Source organism: Oryctolagus cuniculus, chromosome 11, assembly GCF_964237555.1.
Source record: "Oryctolagus cuniculus chromosome 11, mOryCun1.1, whole genome shotgun sequence".
In the NCBI taxonomy this organism is placed as follows: domain Eukaryota; kingdom Metazoa; phylum Chordata; class Mammalia; order Lagomorpha; family Leporidae; genus Oryctolagus; species Oryctolagus cuniculus.
In genome coordinates, this window is record NC_091442.1 from 45,287,096 (window position 1) to 45,303,471 (window position 16,376).

Consider the following 16,376-nt stretch of genomic DNA (forward strand, 5'->3'; position numbering starts at 1 on the left):
TGAAATTGATCACTCGGACTAGTGAGATGAAATTGGTACATGCCACCTTGATGGGATTGTATTGGGATCCCCTGGCATGATTCTAACTCCACCATTTGGGGCAAGTCCGATTCAGCATGTCCCAAATTGTACATCTCCTCCCTCTCTTATTCCCACTCTTATATTTAACAGGGATCATTTTTCAGTTAAAAGCCAAGACACCCTGGAAAAAAAAAAAAAAAAGGAAGACCTAAATGGAAGATCTCTGAGAGTGAGATCCCAGTGGAAAGAATGGGGCCATCAAAGAAGGAGGTACCTTTCTCTGAAGGGAGGAGAGAACTTCCACTTTGACTATGACCCTGTCGGAATAAGATCGAAGTCGGCGAACTCAAAAGGCTTCCACAGCCTTGGCAACTCATGACTAGAGCCTAGGGAGATTACTGACGCCATAAACAAGAGTGTCAAATTGTTAAGTCAACAACAGGAGTCACTGTGTACTTACTTCTCATGTGGGATCTGTCCTCAGTGTGTTGTCCAATGTGAAGTAATGCTATAACTAGTACTGAAACAGTATTTTACACTTTGTGTTTCTGTGTGGGTGCAAACTGATGAAATCTTTACTTAATATATACTGAATTGATCTTCTGTATATAAAGATAATTGAAAATGAATCTTGATGTGAATGGAATGGGAGAGGGAGTGGGAGATGGGAGGGGTGTGACTGGGAGGGAAATTATGGGGGGGGAGCCACTGTAATCCATTAACTGTACTTTGAAAATTTATATTTACTAAATAAAAAAATTAATAAAAAATACTTTAATCCACGTATACAAGTGAGTCCTCAGTAGCTAATGCCTTTTTTCTGTAGTGAATGGGAAACTTGATATGAACTGGGTGTATGATTCAAGATCCTGACAAGGGGAAAGTATGGATCTTTATTTTCCTTTGTCTTCATCATCAAAAAGCATCTGGCTTTTTGATGGCACCGAATTGAATTTGGCAGTCTAGGAAGACAGTGACCTTGGCAAAGTGAGCAAAATGAGAGGAAAACTCAAAGAACAAATAGGTTATCTGGAGTTGAATTTAAACTTTGTTGGCTCCCTATACTGTTTGTTTAAATTCAAATCAACAAAGAGTGATGGAACAACTACTATGGCTTAATTGTGATGATCATAGTTGTGCACATTTTCATTCTTTGCTATTGTAATGAAAATTGGTCTTTGAAAAGCGTATATGAAAATCACAACTCTAATCATTGATGTTAAGTATTTACCACATAATTCTGCAATTCATTTTTGCCAGCCTTCTGCCTATCACAAGGCCAGGGTCAGCACTCAATCAGTATTCATTTAATAAATTAATTTATTCAATAATATCTCATTCAGCTAATTTGGAATGTGTTCAGGATGATGCTTCAACCTAATGAATGTGTTGCAACCCATATTTTAAAATTCTACCTTATTTTCTTGGACTCTTTTTAAAATATACCTCAGGCTTCCTGTCTTGTTCTCTGTTTCAAAAATGTTTATTTATTTTTGTTCATTTGAAAGGCAGAGAGTCAATGAAAGAGAGAGAGAGAGAGAGAGAGAGAGAGAGAGATATCTTCCATCTACTGGTTCACTCTCCAAATGCCTGCAACAACCACGACTGGGCCAGGCCAAAGCCAAGAGCAATTCCGGCCTCCCACATTGCGGGCGGGGACTCAGATATTTGAACCATTATCTGCTGTCTGGCAATGCGTTAGCAGAAAGCTGAATCAGAAGGCGGAGGTGAGACTCCATCCCACACACACGCTGATGCAGGGTGGGTGCAAATCCCAAGCAGCAGAATAACTCGCTGTGCCACAATACCTGCCAGCTTCCTGCCTTCTTCTGTTAAAATTTGAAAGGCAGAATGACAGAGAGAGAGGGAGAAACAGAGAGAAATATCTTCGATCTGCTAGTTTTCTACCCAAATGCCTGCAACAGCCAGGGCTAGGCCAGGCCAAAGCCAGAAGCCATGAGCCAGGAACTCCATCCGGGTCTGTCCTGTGTTTGTCAGGAACCCAAGCACCTGGGTGGTCATTTGCAGAGACGATTTGTCTTTTTGACTGCAGTAGCTGCAATCTTTGTGGACGCTTGGGCCAGAGCTCAACTTTCCAGATAACCTAAAAAGTGACCGTATTTTATTTCCTGATTTAACATGTATCAGAGAACTCTTCAGCTGGGGAAGATTTACTGTTTCAGACTGGCTAAACTATCTTGTGCTTGCATGTTAATCCTAATTGTCATGGAGTATATGTTCACTGGAGTATGTGGGAAAATTCTATTTTTAGCCATAACTTTTCCTATCAGTTAAGCCCATTGTGTCTGTTCTCAGGAGTAAGATTTCTGAAGATGTCAGACCTGCCATGGCTCCTCACCTGGAGACCTTTACTGCCACAAAGAGCCAACCCCTGGCGAATCCCTGTGATAGACTCTGTTTTTATCGACCCTTACAAAAAAAAAAAAAAAAAAAAAAAAAAGGAAAGAAAGCAATCTACAGCCTAATAAATGCAGCATTTTTCTTTCAATCAGCATTTGATCTGAAATTTTTTACCTCAGCTGTTTAATATGCATATTGTGCCCCTGAGAACCTGCGCCTAAATTTCTCTTTAGGAATTTTCCCAAGAATAAAATGCAAAACCCAGTGCTTAAGAAACAAGAAATTCCAGTGCCTCTATTTTCCAGTTGATATATAGCTGTGTATACCAAAAATACCTATCATTTTCTCCTCTAAAAATATTTCCTATTTGTTTCTTTTCTTTCCAGATATCTGCCAGGCAAAGAGATATAGCACTTAGCTTTAAACTTGACTATAAATCATGGTATATGAGAATTTCACTTAAAGACAGACTTGAAAAACTTTTTGAAACGTACTGGCCATGTTGATATGCCTGAGGGTGAAAGAGACCCAATCATTTTTCTAAATTTACTCAAGCAGATGTTTTCACAGCTGTGCTGTCAACCATAATGCCATCTGCTTTGGAGATATGTATATGTGTGTACATATATATTATATATCTATATAAAATCATCAAAACAGAATTAACATTTCAGCATCAACTCATAGATACACATAAACATCAGAAATGCATACACCCACAAGTAAATACCATGCGAACTTGTAAATGTAAAAAACCATGTCTTTGAATGATAATGGAAACATCGGGATCATGGAAGCAATCTAAATAATAAATCAAACTCGGACAGAAGACGACACGCAAAGGCCAGGGAGAGACAGAGTTACAGAAGGTGAAGAGCCTGCAAACATGTGTTCCTTACCTCACATCTGCCTGCCACAGACTCAGTGCCACCGTTAGGTGTAATATCAGATCATGTTTATCCCTTCTAGAACACGGTGTTAGATTTTCTAAAAGTGACTGCAGTTTCTAGAATGTTCACAGAATTCATTCAAAATGAAGAAATTCATCTCAACTTTGTTTTACTTGGTAATTCCATTAAGTTTCTAGAAAAAAATTAATCTCAAAAGAATTATTGGGGAGCAATAATTCTCAGAAAACATGATATAAGAATAAAAATTATTTTCCCAATCTGCATTGTAATATACATGTCTTAAGTCAAGATGATTTTTACCTGGCATTCCAGATAGACTCTTTAGATGTAAGCAACAGGAATTGGCCATTTAAGTGAAATACAACCCATTGGAAGAATGTCTTTCCCAAATCCATGGGAAGTTGAAGAACCAGGCTTAGAAAACAATTAAAAAACTGAGGAATCTCTAGGAGTCCTGGACTTTGGTCAAGCAGGAGCCCTGAGGGCCAGCACATGACAGTTGTCCTGATGACAAAGGACCACCGACCAACCCTCACATCCTCAAGTTCAAAGTCTAGGTCAGATGCCCGGCTCATGCCTCCTCCACCCCTCTGGCTGCTTTTGTGTGTATCTCCTTTGTAGAGGGACATAGGCACTGCCTCCTACAAGACTACACAAATCAGGACATCCACCCAGTGAAACAATGGAGCACTTGATTGGAGGAGAGGATGCTGGCTACAATAACAACAACAATAAATCAGCACATCTTCCACAGAGCAACAACAACAGAGGCATCACTACACAGTTATCATTCACTTGGCATAAATCAATACAGACCCTGGAATAAGCACAGTATCATAGTTTAGTAAGATGATTGAGGCTGGCACCGCGGCTCACTAGGCTAATCCTCTGCCTTGCGGCACCGGCACACCGGGTTCTAGTCCCGGTCGGGGCGCCGGATTCTGTCCCGGTTGCCCCTCTTCCAGGCCGGCTCTCTGCTGTGGCCAGGGAGTGCAGTGGAGGATGGCCCAAGTCCTTGGGCCCTGTACCTGCATGGGAGACCAGGAGAAGCACCTGGCTCCTGCCTTCGGATCAGCGCGGTGCGCCGGCCACAGCGCGCCGGCCGCAGTGGCCATTGGAGGGTGAACCAACAGCAAAGGAACACCTTTCTCCCTGTCTCTCTCTCACTGTCCACTCTGCCTGTCAAAAAAAAAAAAAAAAGATGATTTAAAGATGGCTTCCTGCCTTTAGTAAATCCTTACGAAACAATTACATTGGCTAGCCCTGGCCTTGGAGAACTCATAGTCTAATGTAGGAGACAGACACCTAACTAGATAACAGTTTTTCCTGATTTTAACTGGGGGGGTCCCCTTATGTTACATGCACATATATATAGGGTATATAAGAATTATGTAATTATTAAAATCATCACAGTAAGTAATGCCTCCAGGACCTTTCTCTCTCTCTCTCTGATTTATCTATTTGAAAGGCAGAGTTACAGAGAGAGAGAAGGAAAGAAAGAGACCTTCCATCTGCTGGTTCACTTCTCAAATGGCTGCAACCACCAGGACTGGGCAAGGCTGAAGCCAGGAGCCAGGAGCTTCTTCTGAGTCTCCCACGTGGGTGCAGGGGCCCAAGCACCTGGGCCATCTTCTACTGCCTTCCCAGGCGCATTAGCAGGCAGCTGGATCAGAAGTGGAACAGCTAGGCTTTGAACTAGTGCTCATATGGGATGCCAGCACTGCAGGCCATGGCTTTAACCTGCTGAGCCACAGTGCCAGCTCCAGGAATTTTCTCTTTATATGACCCTTATCACATTTTCTTCCTTTCTGTGAATTGTGTCCCTCTACACACCACACTCACTTTTATCACATTTTATTGTCTTTCATGGTAATATTTTCAGATGCAGTCAACAGTCTTCACCAGCTCGCTACTCTGTGCCAGTTTCATGCCTGGGGGTGATGTTGCAGAGATAATGAGAACACAGTCCAACTCTGAGAGAAGGCAGAGTGTAAATGAGAAAAACCAACACTGGCCTAGCCTCAGAAAACTCGGTGTAATGTAGGACAGAGACGCCTAACTAGATAATAGTGGTAAATCATAGTGATACATGCAGGGCATTATAGGAGCAACCAGGAAGGAGTGGGCAGCAGGAAAAAAAAATAAAAAGGAGTGCTCAGGGAAGGCTTCCTGGAGGAGGTGGCATTTGAAATGGTAAAGGACCTGAACACCCACAAGCCAAGACAACCAGAAGCAGTTTGGTTTTGTGTGGTTACCTCCCAGGTGTGTGCTTGGGGTTTGATTCCACTTACTGTAGGGGTTGCACAAATGCACGTATGTCTTTGTTTTTGTACCCTTATGAAAACAGAAGCAACAACAAGGCCCAATGATTGTAAAAGGTGATGGTGCCAACATGGGAAGAGACAAATGGAACTTCCTTTGAGTGTGGAAGGTGGGATGGGATTGCAACTGGGCAGAGCACCCGAGGGTTCTTGTCCGGCATTTGTGCCGATGGAAACACAAAGATGATGGTGTGAGCTCTAAGCACTCGGGAATTCATTTGAGTTATGCAAGTCAGATAACCAAAAAGCCAGGCTCCCTGAGGAAAGGAGAGCTACAAGCTTTGTAGAGCTCACTTTTAGGGGACTCATACATATCCCTCAAGTGTGGGGGAGTTCTGGGCAGGGCTACGCACAGTTAAGGGGAGGTTACCATGTGTGTTCCACGTGGACCACGTACAGCTGGGTTGCTATGTAACGTTATAATGAGGGCTTTGGGGCTGTGTATGCCACAAAGGCGGAGGTAAGGGAGTGATGACGGCCTCTCAGATGGGCGGTAGCTCGGTGGGAACTTGCAGCCTCTTAATGAGAAATGTGAGGAACTGAGTTGTCCGTTCATCCAGTCAGCTGCCTCCTGGGTACCTGCAAGAACACCTGTCACTCTCGACTCCGGTTTACTCAAGGTTGGGTTTTTTTTTTTTTCCCCACAGCAGGGAGAGGTGTCAGGATGACATCAGACTCAGTTTGTCTCCCCAGCCTGCCTTCCTACCAACTCTGCAGTCTTACACTGATGACTTCATTCTCTAAGCCTCAGTTTTTCTCTTTTCCAAAATGGCCATATTCTAAGGAAGAGATGAGCTTTAAGACTCACGCACAATGCCCCGTGCATGCACAAAAGTGTGCACGAAATTCTGTTTCTCTCTGCTTCTCTACCACCCAGGAAAGGACAAAGAAATTCTCCATTTGCTATAATTGTCCTTTTAAGGATTGTCACTTTTAAGTTTTAAATTTTAAATGTGTGGAATGGGAGAGGTTTACAAAGCTGTGTGTCCTTTCTCGTGGTTTTATGTAGTTCCCACTGGACACTGGTGGAAGAGGCCGATGGAATATCCCGGAAGCTTCAATGTCTCACTTTTGTTTCTTGTGTTCCCTGGCGGGGCGGGGGACTTCCACTGATGCTGCCACCCCACCAGCTGAAATATCTGCTCCTGTCTGGACTGTAAATGATCATGGATTAAGAAAGCTGACCCGGGGGGTGGGGGGAGTAATGGACCTGAACGTATGACTCAGCATTTTGCTCAGGCTGTATTTTACCTCCCCTGGTTACCATACTATCAAGCCCGTGAGTAGTTTATGGGTCCTTTCAAAAGCCGGAGTAATAATTCAGATTACTGTAAATCAGGTTGTACATAAATCAGATTATAATCAATCAGATTAATTACTTGAACTATTAACAGTAATAAAACAAGATAATGCCTCAGAGACTTAACAGTTTGGTGTAATAATCTATTTAAAATGTGCCAATTGACATTTTTCACCATCACTTATATGTTCACTTAAAAAAATCATAATAATAGGTCTATTTCTTTGACTCTTTACAATCCTAGCTTTTGGTCATTTATTCACTCCAAAAACATCTACTGAGTTCCTTTTTATTTATTTATTTATTTGAAAGGCAGAGTTACAGAGAGGCAGACAGAGAGAGAGAGAGAGGTCTTCCATCCGTTGGTTCACTCCTCAAATGGCCACAATGGTCAGAGCTGAGTTGATCCAAAGTCAGGAGTCAGGAGCTTCTTCTAGGTCTCCCACATGGGTGCAGGGGGCCCAAGCACTTAGGTCATCTTCTACTGCTATCCCAGGCCATAGCAGAGAGCTGGATTGGAAGTGGAGCAGCCGGGACTCGAACCAGCGCCCATAGGGGATGCCAGCCCTGCAAGCAGTACCTTTACCTGCTATGCCAAGCCCTGAATTCCTTCTATCAGGCATTTGTTGTAGTCACTGAACAGATAGGGATAAAAATGACCAAATCCTTGTTCCCAAAGACCTCACTATCTTGTTAGGTTAGGTTACACAACGATGCTGCTTTGAAAAATAGTCATTTTTAATTTTCAACTTCCAGAAAGTATTAAAAAGTTCTCATTTCTTTGCCTTTATGTAATTCTAACCTACCCCAGCCCAGCTGCAATCAGGATATTCCCTAGGTTAAATGACTTCACATCACTGTCAAGAGTATTATCAAGAATATTCTTGGGGCTGGTGCTGTGGCACAGTGGTTAAGCCACAGCCTGAAGTGTCAGCATCCCACAGGAGTGCCAGATTGAATCCCGACAGTTCTACTTCCAGTCCAGATCCCTGCTATGGCCTGGGAAAGCAGTAGAAGATGGCCCAAGTGCTTGCGCACCTGCACCCACGTGGGAGACCCAGAGGAGGCTCCTGGCTCCTGGCTTCGGTTAGGCGCAGCTCTGGCCATTGCAGCCATTTCAGAAGTGAACCAGCAGATAGAAGACTCTCTCTCTCTCTCTTTCTCTCTCTCTCTCTCTTCTGTCTCTCCTCTCTGTAACTCTACCTTTCAAATAAATAAATAAATAAATAAATAAATAAATCCCTAAAAAAAAGAATATTCTGGAACCACCGAAATTTTTTTTTTTGAGAATAGAATGTGACTAATAGATGTCATCCCTCATTATAAAGAAGAAAAATGTCAGTGACTGATTGTTATCCGAACTACGAATGGAAGCATTTGCCCAATTCTGCCATGATGCTTCAGGCCTCATTAGGATGGGGGAGGACCACTTGGCAACAGTTCTACATACCTTTCCCATGAATCCTTGCCACAACCTATGAAGGTGGAGTTGCTATACCCATCTCACCCAGCTCAGGGAAGTCCTACGGCTGTCTCAAGGTCATCAGTTCACAGGAAGTAGGACAAACAAGACAAACCAGAAGGACTTAGAAGAGCAGAGCATAGGCAGGAAATAAATAAATGATTTGGTTATTCCTCAGGTAGCTGGAGATCAAGATAAACCACTTCACGGACAGCAGGAAAGGGTTTTGAAGGAATATACAAAGCCTCATCGAGGAATCAAACAGCCACCAAGACCTAGGACTCTGCATTTAGAGCCAGAGGCTACATAAAAAGTCATTCAGATAAGGAAGCTTACATGGTTGAAACAACTTCTCCGAATAGACCAGGTCAGAAAGCCAGATGTTTGGGGTCGGCGCTGTGGGTTAAAGCCCTGGCCTGAAGCGCCAGCATCACATGTGGCCGCAGGTTTGAGACCTGGCTGCTCCACTTCCGATCCAGCTCTCTGCTATGGCCTGGGAAAGCAGTAGAAGATGGCCCATGGGCACCCACATGGAGACCTGGAAGAGGCTCCTGGCTCCTGGCTTCAGATCAGCACAGCTCTGGCCATTGCAGCCATTTGGGGAGTTAACCAGCAGATGGAAGACCTCTCTCTCTGTCTTTGCCTCTCTCTGTAGCTCTGTCTTTCAAATAAATAAAACAAACCTTTAAAAAAAAAAAAAGCCAGATCTCCTAGGTCAGCATCCAGCCAGCACTAACAGAACCTCAGAATCCAGTAGAAGCTGGAAGGATGGTGGTCTGATTTTTTTTTATGATGGTAGCTGTCAGTCAACCACACTTCCCAGTATACATGCCCTTGCATTGTTGTCTCCTCCTCCATTCTGGCTGTCCCTGTGACCTCCTTTAGCCAATAAAACACAGAGGAAGTGACGGTGTCAGTTTTAATTATAAGCCTTAAAGACACCCGATGCTTTCATTTTTTTTTTTTCACTCTGAAAGAAGTTAGCCAGCGTGTAAGAAGTTAGACTCCAGAGACTGCCACCTTGGGATAAATCTAATCTGGCTGTGGGGAGAGACCACACAGAAAGGAATCAAGTTCTCTGGGCAGCAGCCACAGGGGAGCTTCAAGCCACTGGCCCACACCAACTCACCATCCCACAGAGTGAGACCATCTTGCAAATGCATCCTGCAGCCCTCGTCAAACATATATGATGACTTAGGAGGTGTGCATTTCCATTCCTTTTGAATATGCATAACCCTTCCCCCAATTTTTCCAAGACTTACTGAATATAAATAGCTTCCCTATAAGCAAGCCTTATAACACCTGGAACTGCTGTCTGGTTGGGGACCTGTGTGGGTGTGTTTAATCTGAAAGGCAGGGGGCTGGTGCTGTGGTGTAATGGGAAAAGCCACCACCTGCAGTGCCAGAATCCCATATGGGCACTGGTTCAAGTCCCTGCTGCTGCACTTCTGATCCAGCTCTCTGCTATGGCCTGGGAAAGCAGTGGAAGATTTCCCAAGTCCTTGGGCCCCTGCAACTGCATGGGAGACCTGGAAGAAGCTCCTGGCTTCAGCCATTGCAGCCATCTGGGGAGTGAACCAGCAGATGGAAGACCTCTCTCTCTCTCTCTCTCTCTCTCTCTCTCTCTCTCTGCCTCTGCCTGTTTGTAACTCTGCCTTTCAAATAAATAAATAAAATTTTTTTTAAAAAAAGGCTATTATATAAAACCTAACTTTGAAAATGGACAAAGTAAGCATTTCTAATGATCTCTGAGGACATTCTGTCTGATTAGCCCCTGCTTGATTAGCTCTGGGGTCCTGAAGCAAAGGAAGTTTGTCCCTTAAACAAGGAGTGCTGCTGTTCTGCATAGTTCTCCATTCTTTATCCACATTGAGGGACCTCCTTTCTTTTTTTTAAGAGTTATTAATTTATTTGAAAGGTAGAGTCACAGAGAGAGGGAGAGAAAGAGAAAGAGAACTTCTGTCAGCTAGTTCACTCCCCAAATGGCCACAATGGTCGGTGCTAGGCCAGGCCAAAGCCAGCAGCCTGGATCTCCATCTGGGTTTCGCATGTGGGTGGCAGGGGCTCAGGCACTTAGGCCATCTTCTGCTGATTTCCTTAGTGCATTAGCAGGGAGCTGGATAAGAAGTGGAGCAGCCAGGACTAGAGCTAATATGGGATGACAGCATCACAGGCAGTGGCTTAACCTGCTGCCCCATGATGCTGGCGCCAGGGACTTCCTCTATCCGTGTGGTCATCTGCATGACCATCTCATGTGGCTTACTCCTCAATGTCCATCACCCTTCTGTAGGTGTGTAAGACCCTTAGAGTCTCGAGCCTGAGGAAGGGAGTTATACTGAAAGATGGGGAATAAACACATTTATTGCAATACTAGGGAATTTTCCAAATCTCTGTTAAGAGACCCAGGTACATTCTCAGGAAGAATTGCTGCAGTGAGAATGATGCAACAGACTTAATCATATTATAATTGTTCTATTGCAAAGTAAGAATGCCCCGGATGATTGATAAAAGGCAAACTAGATCATAAGGCATTGTCAGTGTTCACCCAGGACTTCCAAAGGAGAGATAATACACCTGTCAGTCTCAGCTGTGATGGTTCCTTAGAGAAGAAAACTACAGGAAGGTGACAAGTGGCATCTAAAAACTGCCAATCCTCACTGCTCTGAAGATGCGGGACCTTATCAAACCTTTCATGACCTGGCTTTGTCTGGCACATGTGTTATCCCACACTTGGAAGCCACAAACAGATATGATAATACTGAGTTTCTGGACCTGTCGGACTGAACCCCAGATACCAGATTCATGGTGACCCTACTGATAGCTCCAGATCTTTTGAGAAACTCTGGCTCTGCGGCCACACAACCCTGAACATGCCCAATCTCGTCTGATCTTGAAAGCTAAGCAGAGTCAGGCCTGGTTAGTACTTGGATCGGAGAGACTCTGGACCGGCAGCACTCCACTCCCTGGTTGGCATCACCTTAGCTGCAAAACGCTATCCCAACCTCACATCTACCAGTATAGGCCCCACTTTCTGGAAACCTTGACCCCTGGAAGGGTGTTCAGTGTCTTAGTACAAAAGAATTTTTCCAATGAAAAAGTGTGTTAGGGGCTGCCATTGTGGCATGGCAGATTAAGCTACTGTCTATGATGCTGGCATGACATCTGAGCACTGGTTCAAGTCTCAGCTGCTCCACTTCTGATCCAGCTTCCTGCTAATGTGCCTGGGAAAGCAGTGGAGGATGGCCCAAGTGCTTGGGCCCCTGCACCCACATGGGAGACCCGGAGGAAGCTCCTGGCTCCTGGCTTCAGCCCAGCCCAGCCCTGGCTCTTGCTGCCATTTGGGGAGTGAACCAGTGGAAGGAAGATCTCTCTCTCTCTCTCTCTCTCTCTCTCTGTGTGTGTGTGTGTGTGTATCCCTCTCTCTGTAACTCCGCCTTTCAAATAAGTAAATAAATCTTTAAAAAAAATGTGTCAGTGTTTATATGATTTATATGTCTCTTGCTTTGGAAAGTAAAATCCTAGTACACAGCCACTTGTATTTAGCTGGCATTAAATAATTAAGTTAAAATTGAATTGGAAAACAGCAGATTTAAAACTTGCTTTATAACCTTGACTCAAGAAGCCAAGCACACAACCTTGGTGGTCCATCCGGTTCCTTCTGCAGTCTCCTCTACAGATGAAGACATCTACGCTAAAAGCCAGCGGCTGTACTTGGAGGCTTCATTCTCACTGTGCAAGTGTACTTCGACCATGTACAGGGCACGCAGAACAGGCCAGAAAGTCAGTGCTTTCAGAAGCAGCCCTCAACCAAGGGCAGACGGGGATTCCTTCCTTCCTCCCTTCCTCCCCTCTTGCTATCTTTCTTTCTTGATTTATCCATGCATTTGAAAGGCAGAGTTACAGAGAGGCAGAGAAAGAGAGAGAATGAGAGAGAGAGAAAGAAAGAGGGGTCTTCCATCCGCTGGTTCACTCCCCAGATGACCACAATGGCCGGAGCTGTGCCGATCCAAACCAAGGAGCCAGGAGCTTCCTCTGGGTCTCCCACGTGGGTGCAGGGGCCCAAGCACTTGGGCCATCTTCTACTGCTTTCCCAGGCCATAGCAGAGAGCTGGATCGGAAGAGGGGCAGCCGGTTCTCACACCAGTGCCCACATAGGATGCCGGCGCGGCAGGCAGTGGCTTTACCACTACGCCAGAGTGCCGGCCCCAGACCGGGATTTCATAGAGAAGAGTCCCAGCCTCTTCACTTGTGGAGGGGAATAACTCTAAGGAATGTTCTCAGCAGGCTCCCACGCGTGGGTCCCAGTGGTCTTGAACTCCAGTTTACCCACAGAGGTTACAGCCATGCCTCAGTCTTCATGGACGATTGGTTCTACTGTTATGGGATAGGTTTGAACCTAAATCAATTTTCCAGACTCTTGTCTTATTTAGAGAAGAATTCTAAGTTCAGACCCAAACGCAGCATGCAGTGTTGATAAACTTTATTTACAAAGTGAGAAAAATACACAAGCCCATTAGGGCTTTATGAAGGGAGAATGGGCCAAAGAAAAGGAATTATCATACCCCACTCTGCTCATCCTGAGTCCATGTGGAGGAGGGAGTGCTCAGAACACCGGAAGTGCTTACGTGGTACCACCCCCACGTCCTGGGTAAGAGGAGGTACTTCCTGGGGAGGGGTCCCCTGATTGATTGGTAGATGAACATAGCAGCGCAGAGCGAAGGAGGTGTGGCTTCCAGCTCATGAACTTAAAATTATCTGTCTAAGCTTCCCTACATCGCTAGGATACCGGTGAGTACCAAAATCTGCTCCAGTCTCTTCCATCAAATAATGTAGTATTTGCATAGAACCTACAAGTGTCAGCCCATGACGACTTATAATACCAAAGACAACAGACATACTGTTTACGCAGATGTTATACTATGCTGCTAGGAGAAAGGAAATAAAGTCTGTATGTGTTCAGTACAGATGGATCCCCCCCCCCCAATTTCTGATCCATGGTTGGTTGAATCAAGGATGTGGGACCCACAGATATAGAAGGTGACTTTGCTTGGGTGATAACGAGCCCCCCCACCCCGCCCCAATAGGCTGCTGGCTTTCCTCACCTCCCTGCCTCCCAGGACTCCCTCCGAAATCAACGATTTGCCCTCCAATCTGAGTTTCAATCCAAGCCAGCAGCCAGTCTCACAAGAGGAAATGGAGTCATACGCTCATGCTGTCAGAACAACCGTGTATCCTTGCCAGTGTCAAATTCAGCGAAGCAGACAGCAATATCATAAGACAAATGAAAATGAGTGAAGTTAGTGAGATGCAAGCAAGTCAAATCCCAGTGCTCCTGGTGGATTCCAGGCAGAGACAGATGGGCAAACAGACAGATAGAGGCTAAGATGTCCGTCAGCCTAGACCTGGGGTCCAGAGGCATGCAAACTCTGGAAACTTGAAGAAAGACAGTCCATGGTCCTCACCACATAGATTCAATCGGGGAAAATACAGAAAGTCTTATATAATACAAGGGTATTTCAAAACGTTTGCAGAAAAGCAGAATTAAAAGATAAGTTCATTTTGGTGCAAAAATGTTCTGAAATCTAAATATACGAGAGATTTTTTTTTTAATCCATAAAAATTGGGGCCCGTGCTGTGACATTGCAGGTAAAGCCACCACCAGTAGTGCCGGCATCCCATACGGGTGCTGTTTCAAGTCCCAGCTGTTCCACTTCCAACCCAATTCTGCTATGGCCTGGGAAAGCAGTAGAAGATGGCCCAAGTGCTTGGGCCCCTGCACCCACGTGGAAGAACCAGAAGAAGCTTCTGGCTTCAGATCTGCCCAGTTGTGGCCATTTGGGGAGTAAGCCAGTGGATGACCTTTCTTTCTCTCTCTCTCTCTCTGTAACTGCCTTTCAAATAAATAAATTTTTAAAAAATCCATAAAAATGTAATATGAAGAAACTACATATGATCTGCAAAAATTTTTGTACCAAAACAAACCTATCTCTTCTTACAAAAGGTTTATTTGAAAGGTGGAGTGACAGATAGTAGAGACAGAGGGGTAGAGAGAGAGAGAGAAGAGAGAAAGAGACATCTTTCTTCTGTTGGTACACTCCCCAAATGCCTGCAGCAGCCAGGGCTGAGATAAGTGAAAGCCAAGAACCCAGAACTGCATCTGGTCTCCCTCCTGGGCGACAAGGATCCAGGACTTGGGCCATCAGCTGCTGCTTTTCCAGGAGCCTTAGCAGGAAGCTGGGTTGGAAGCGGAAAAGCCAAGACTGAAACAGTGCTCCAGTGTGGGATACAGGAATCCCAAACAGTGACTTAACCCACTAGGCCACAACACCTGCCCCTAAACTTACCTTTAATTCCATTTTTTCTACAGACTTTTTGAAGTAGCCTTGTATACAAGTAGCAGCATTCTTCCTGCAACTTGCTTTTCTTGCACAATATTATGTTCTAGAATTGGGTTTTTTTTCGATTCTCATTGCTTTCATCTAAACTTTTTTTCTAATTTTTTATATATTCATGAGGGAGGGAGGGAGGAAGAGAGAGAGAGAGAGAGAGAGAGAGTGAATCCTGCCATTCACTAGTTTGTTTCCCTAATGGCTGCAACAGCCTGGACTGGACTAAGTTGAAGCCAGGATCTGGGAAAGCAAACTAGGTTCTCATATGGGTGAAAAAATTCAACTACTTCAGTCATTTCCTACTGCCTCCCAGGGTCTGCATTAGCAAAAAACTGGAGTCAGGGACCAACTAGATAGAGCCAAGAACTGAACCCAGGCGCTCTGATGTGGGATACAGGCATCTTCAACAGCTTCTTAACTGCTATGCCAAATGCCTACCGTGAGCATTCTAATTTCAATAGCTTCATAGGAGACCGTGTACACGACCGATTCCTGCTCCTGTGGGTGGATATTCAGGCTGTTCTAACATTTCATGATCCCAGCTCACGCTGTGCCAAACATTCCCGTCCATGCATAGCCCCCCAGTCCCTGTGTGCTGGGCTGTGGGGGGTATGTATCTGGGAGGGGTCTTGCTGGGTGGAAACCACCAGATCCACAGCAGCCGTGGCCTCTGGTGTTGGGGACAGCTGTAGTGGATCCCCAAAAGGAGTCTGGTTGCTCAATGGGTATTGATGTCATCATTCCTGGATGTCTGTGTTAATCCCAGATGTAATGTTCCTAACTTTAAGATGCACAAAATACATTGGCTTTGCGTGGATCCAGACACAACGCTTTTCCAACTTCGCTGCGTTGTTTTTACTGGTTCAAAGTTTCTCTCAAACATCCTCTAGTGACTGACATCTCCGGGATACACGGAGTAGAGAAATAGAGCATCATTTGTATTCAGTGTTAATGAAACTCTCAATAGAAAAAAGGAATTGTCCAATCTGTGGCTAATCAGGTTTTTGTATGACTTGAAGTTTTTTCTTCTTCCCCCAACTTTTCAAAACACCCACTTTCAAAATATGGGCTTAAGTAAATAGCCCCGGCCTCGCGGGGAATTCCGGGCTGTGTGTCTTATGCACTGGGCACCGAAGCTCAGCGGTGACCTGGGTCACTTCAGGCTCTCACCCTTTGTTATTTCGAATAAAAATAGTTGGCCAGGAAGGTGACTCAGGATCTGGCGCGCTCTGTCGTACTTGATTCAGGTAATGCGAGACTAATTTGGCTGATTGGATTCCTTCTCATCTCTTGATTCTTGCTGGAAGTTAGATAAGATGGTTGTCGTTTCTTTTGCACCTTTAGTCATTGGACTCTGTGCAAAAAAATGGTATTCACCAAATCGATGTGATTGCATACAAGGTTTGTGAGTCAGATAGCCCCGGTTTTCCTTCTCTTCCTCATCTAAAATTCCACCCAGGAAGGTATATTTCAAAAATAGCAAGTGAGCACAGTGGCCATGTGAGTTTCCAGTCGGAAGCAGTGGGGCTGTGATTCAGCTGTTTTGTGGACACTGATTACCTAATCCAGGCGGTAACAACTGCCCTGCTGTTTAGAGGCAGCGCCTTGAGT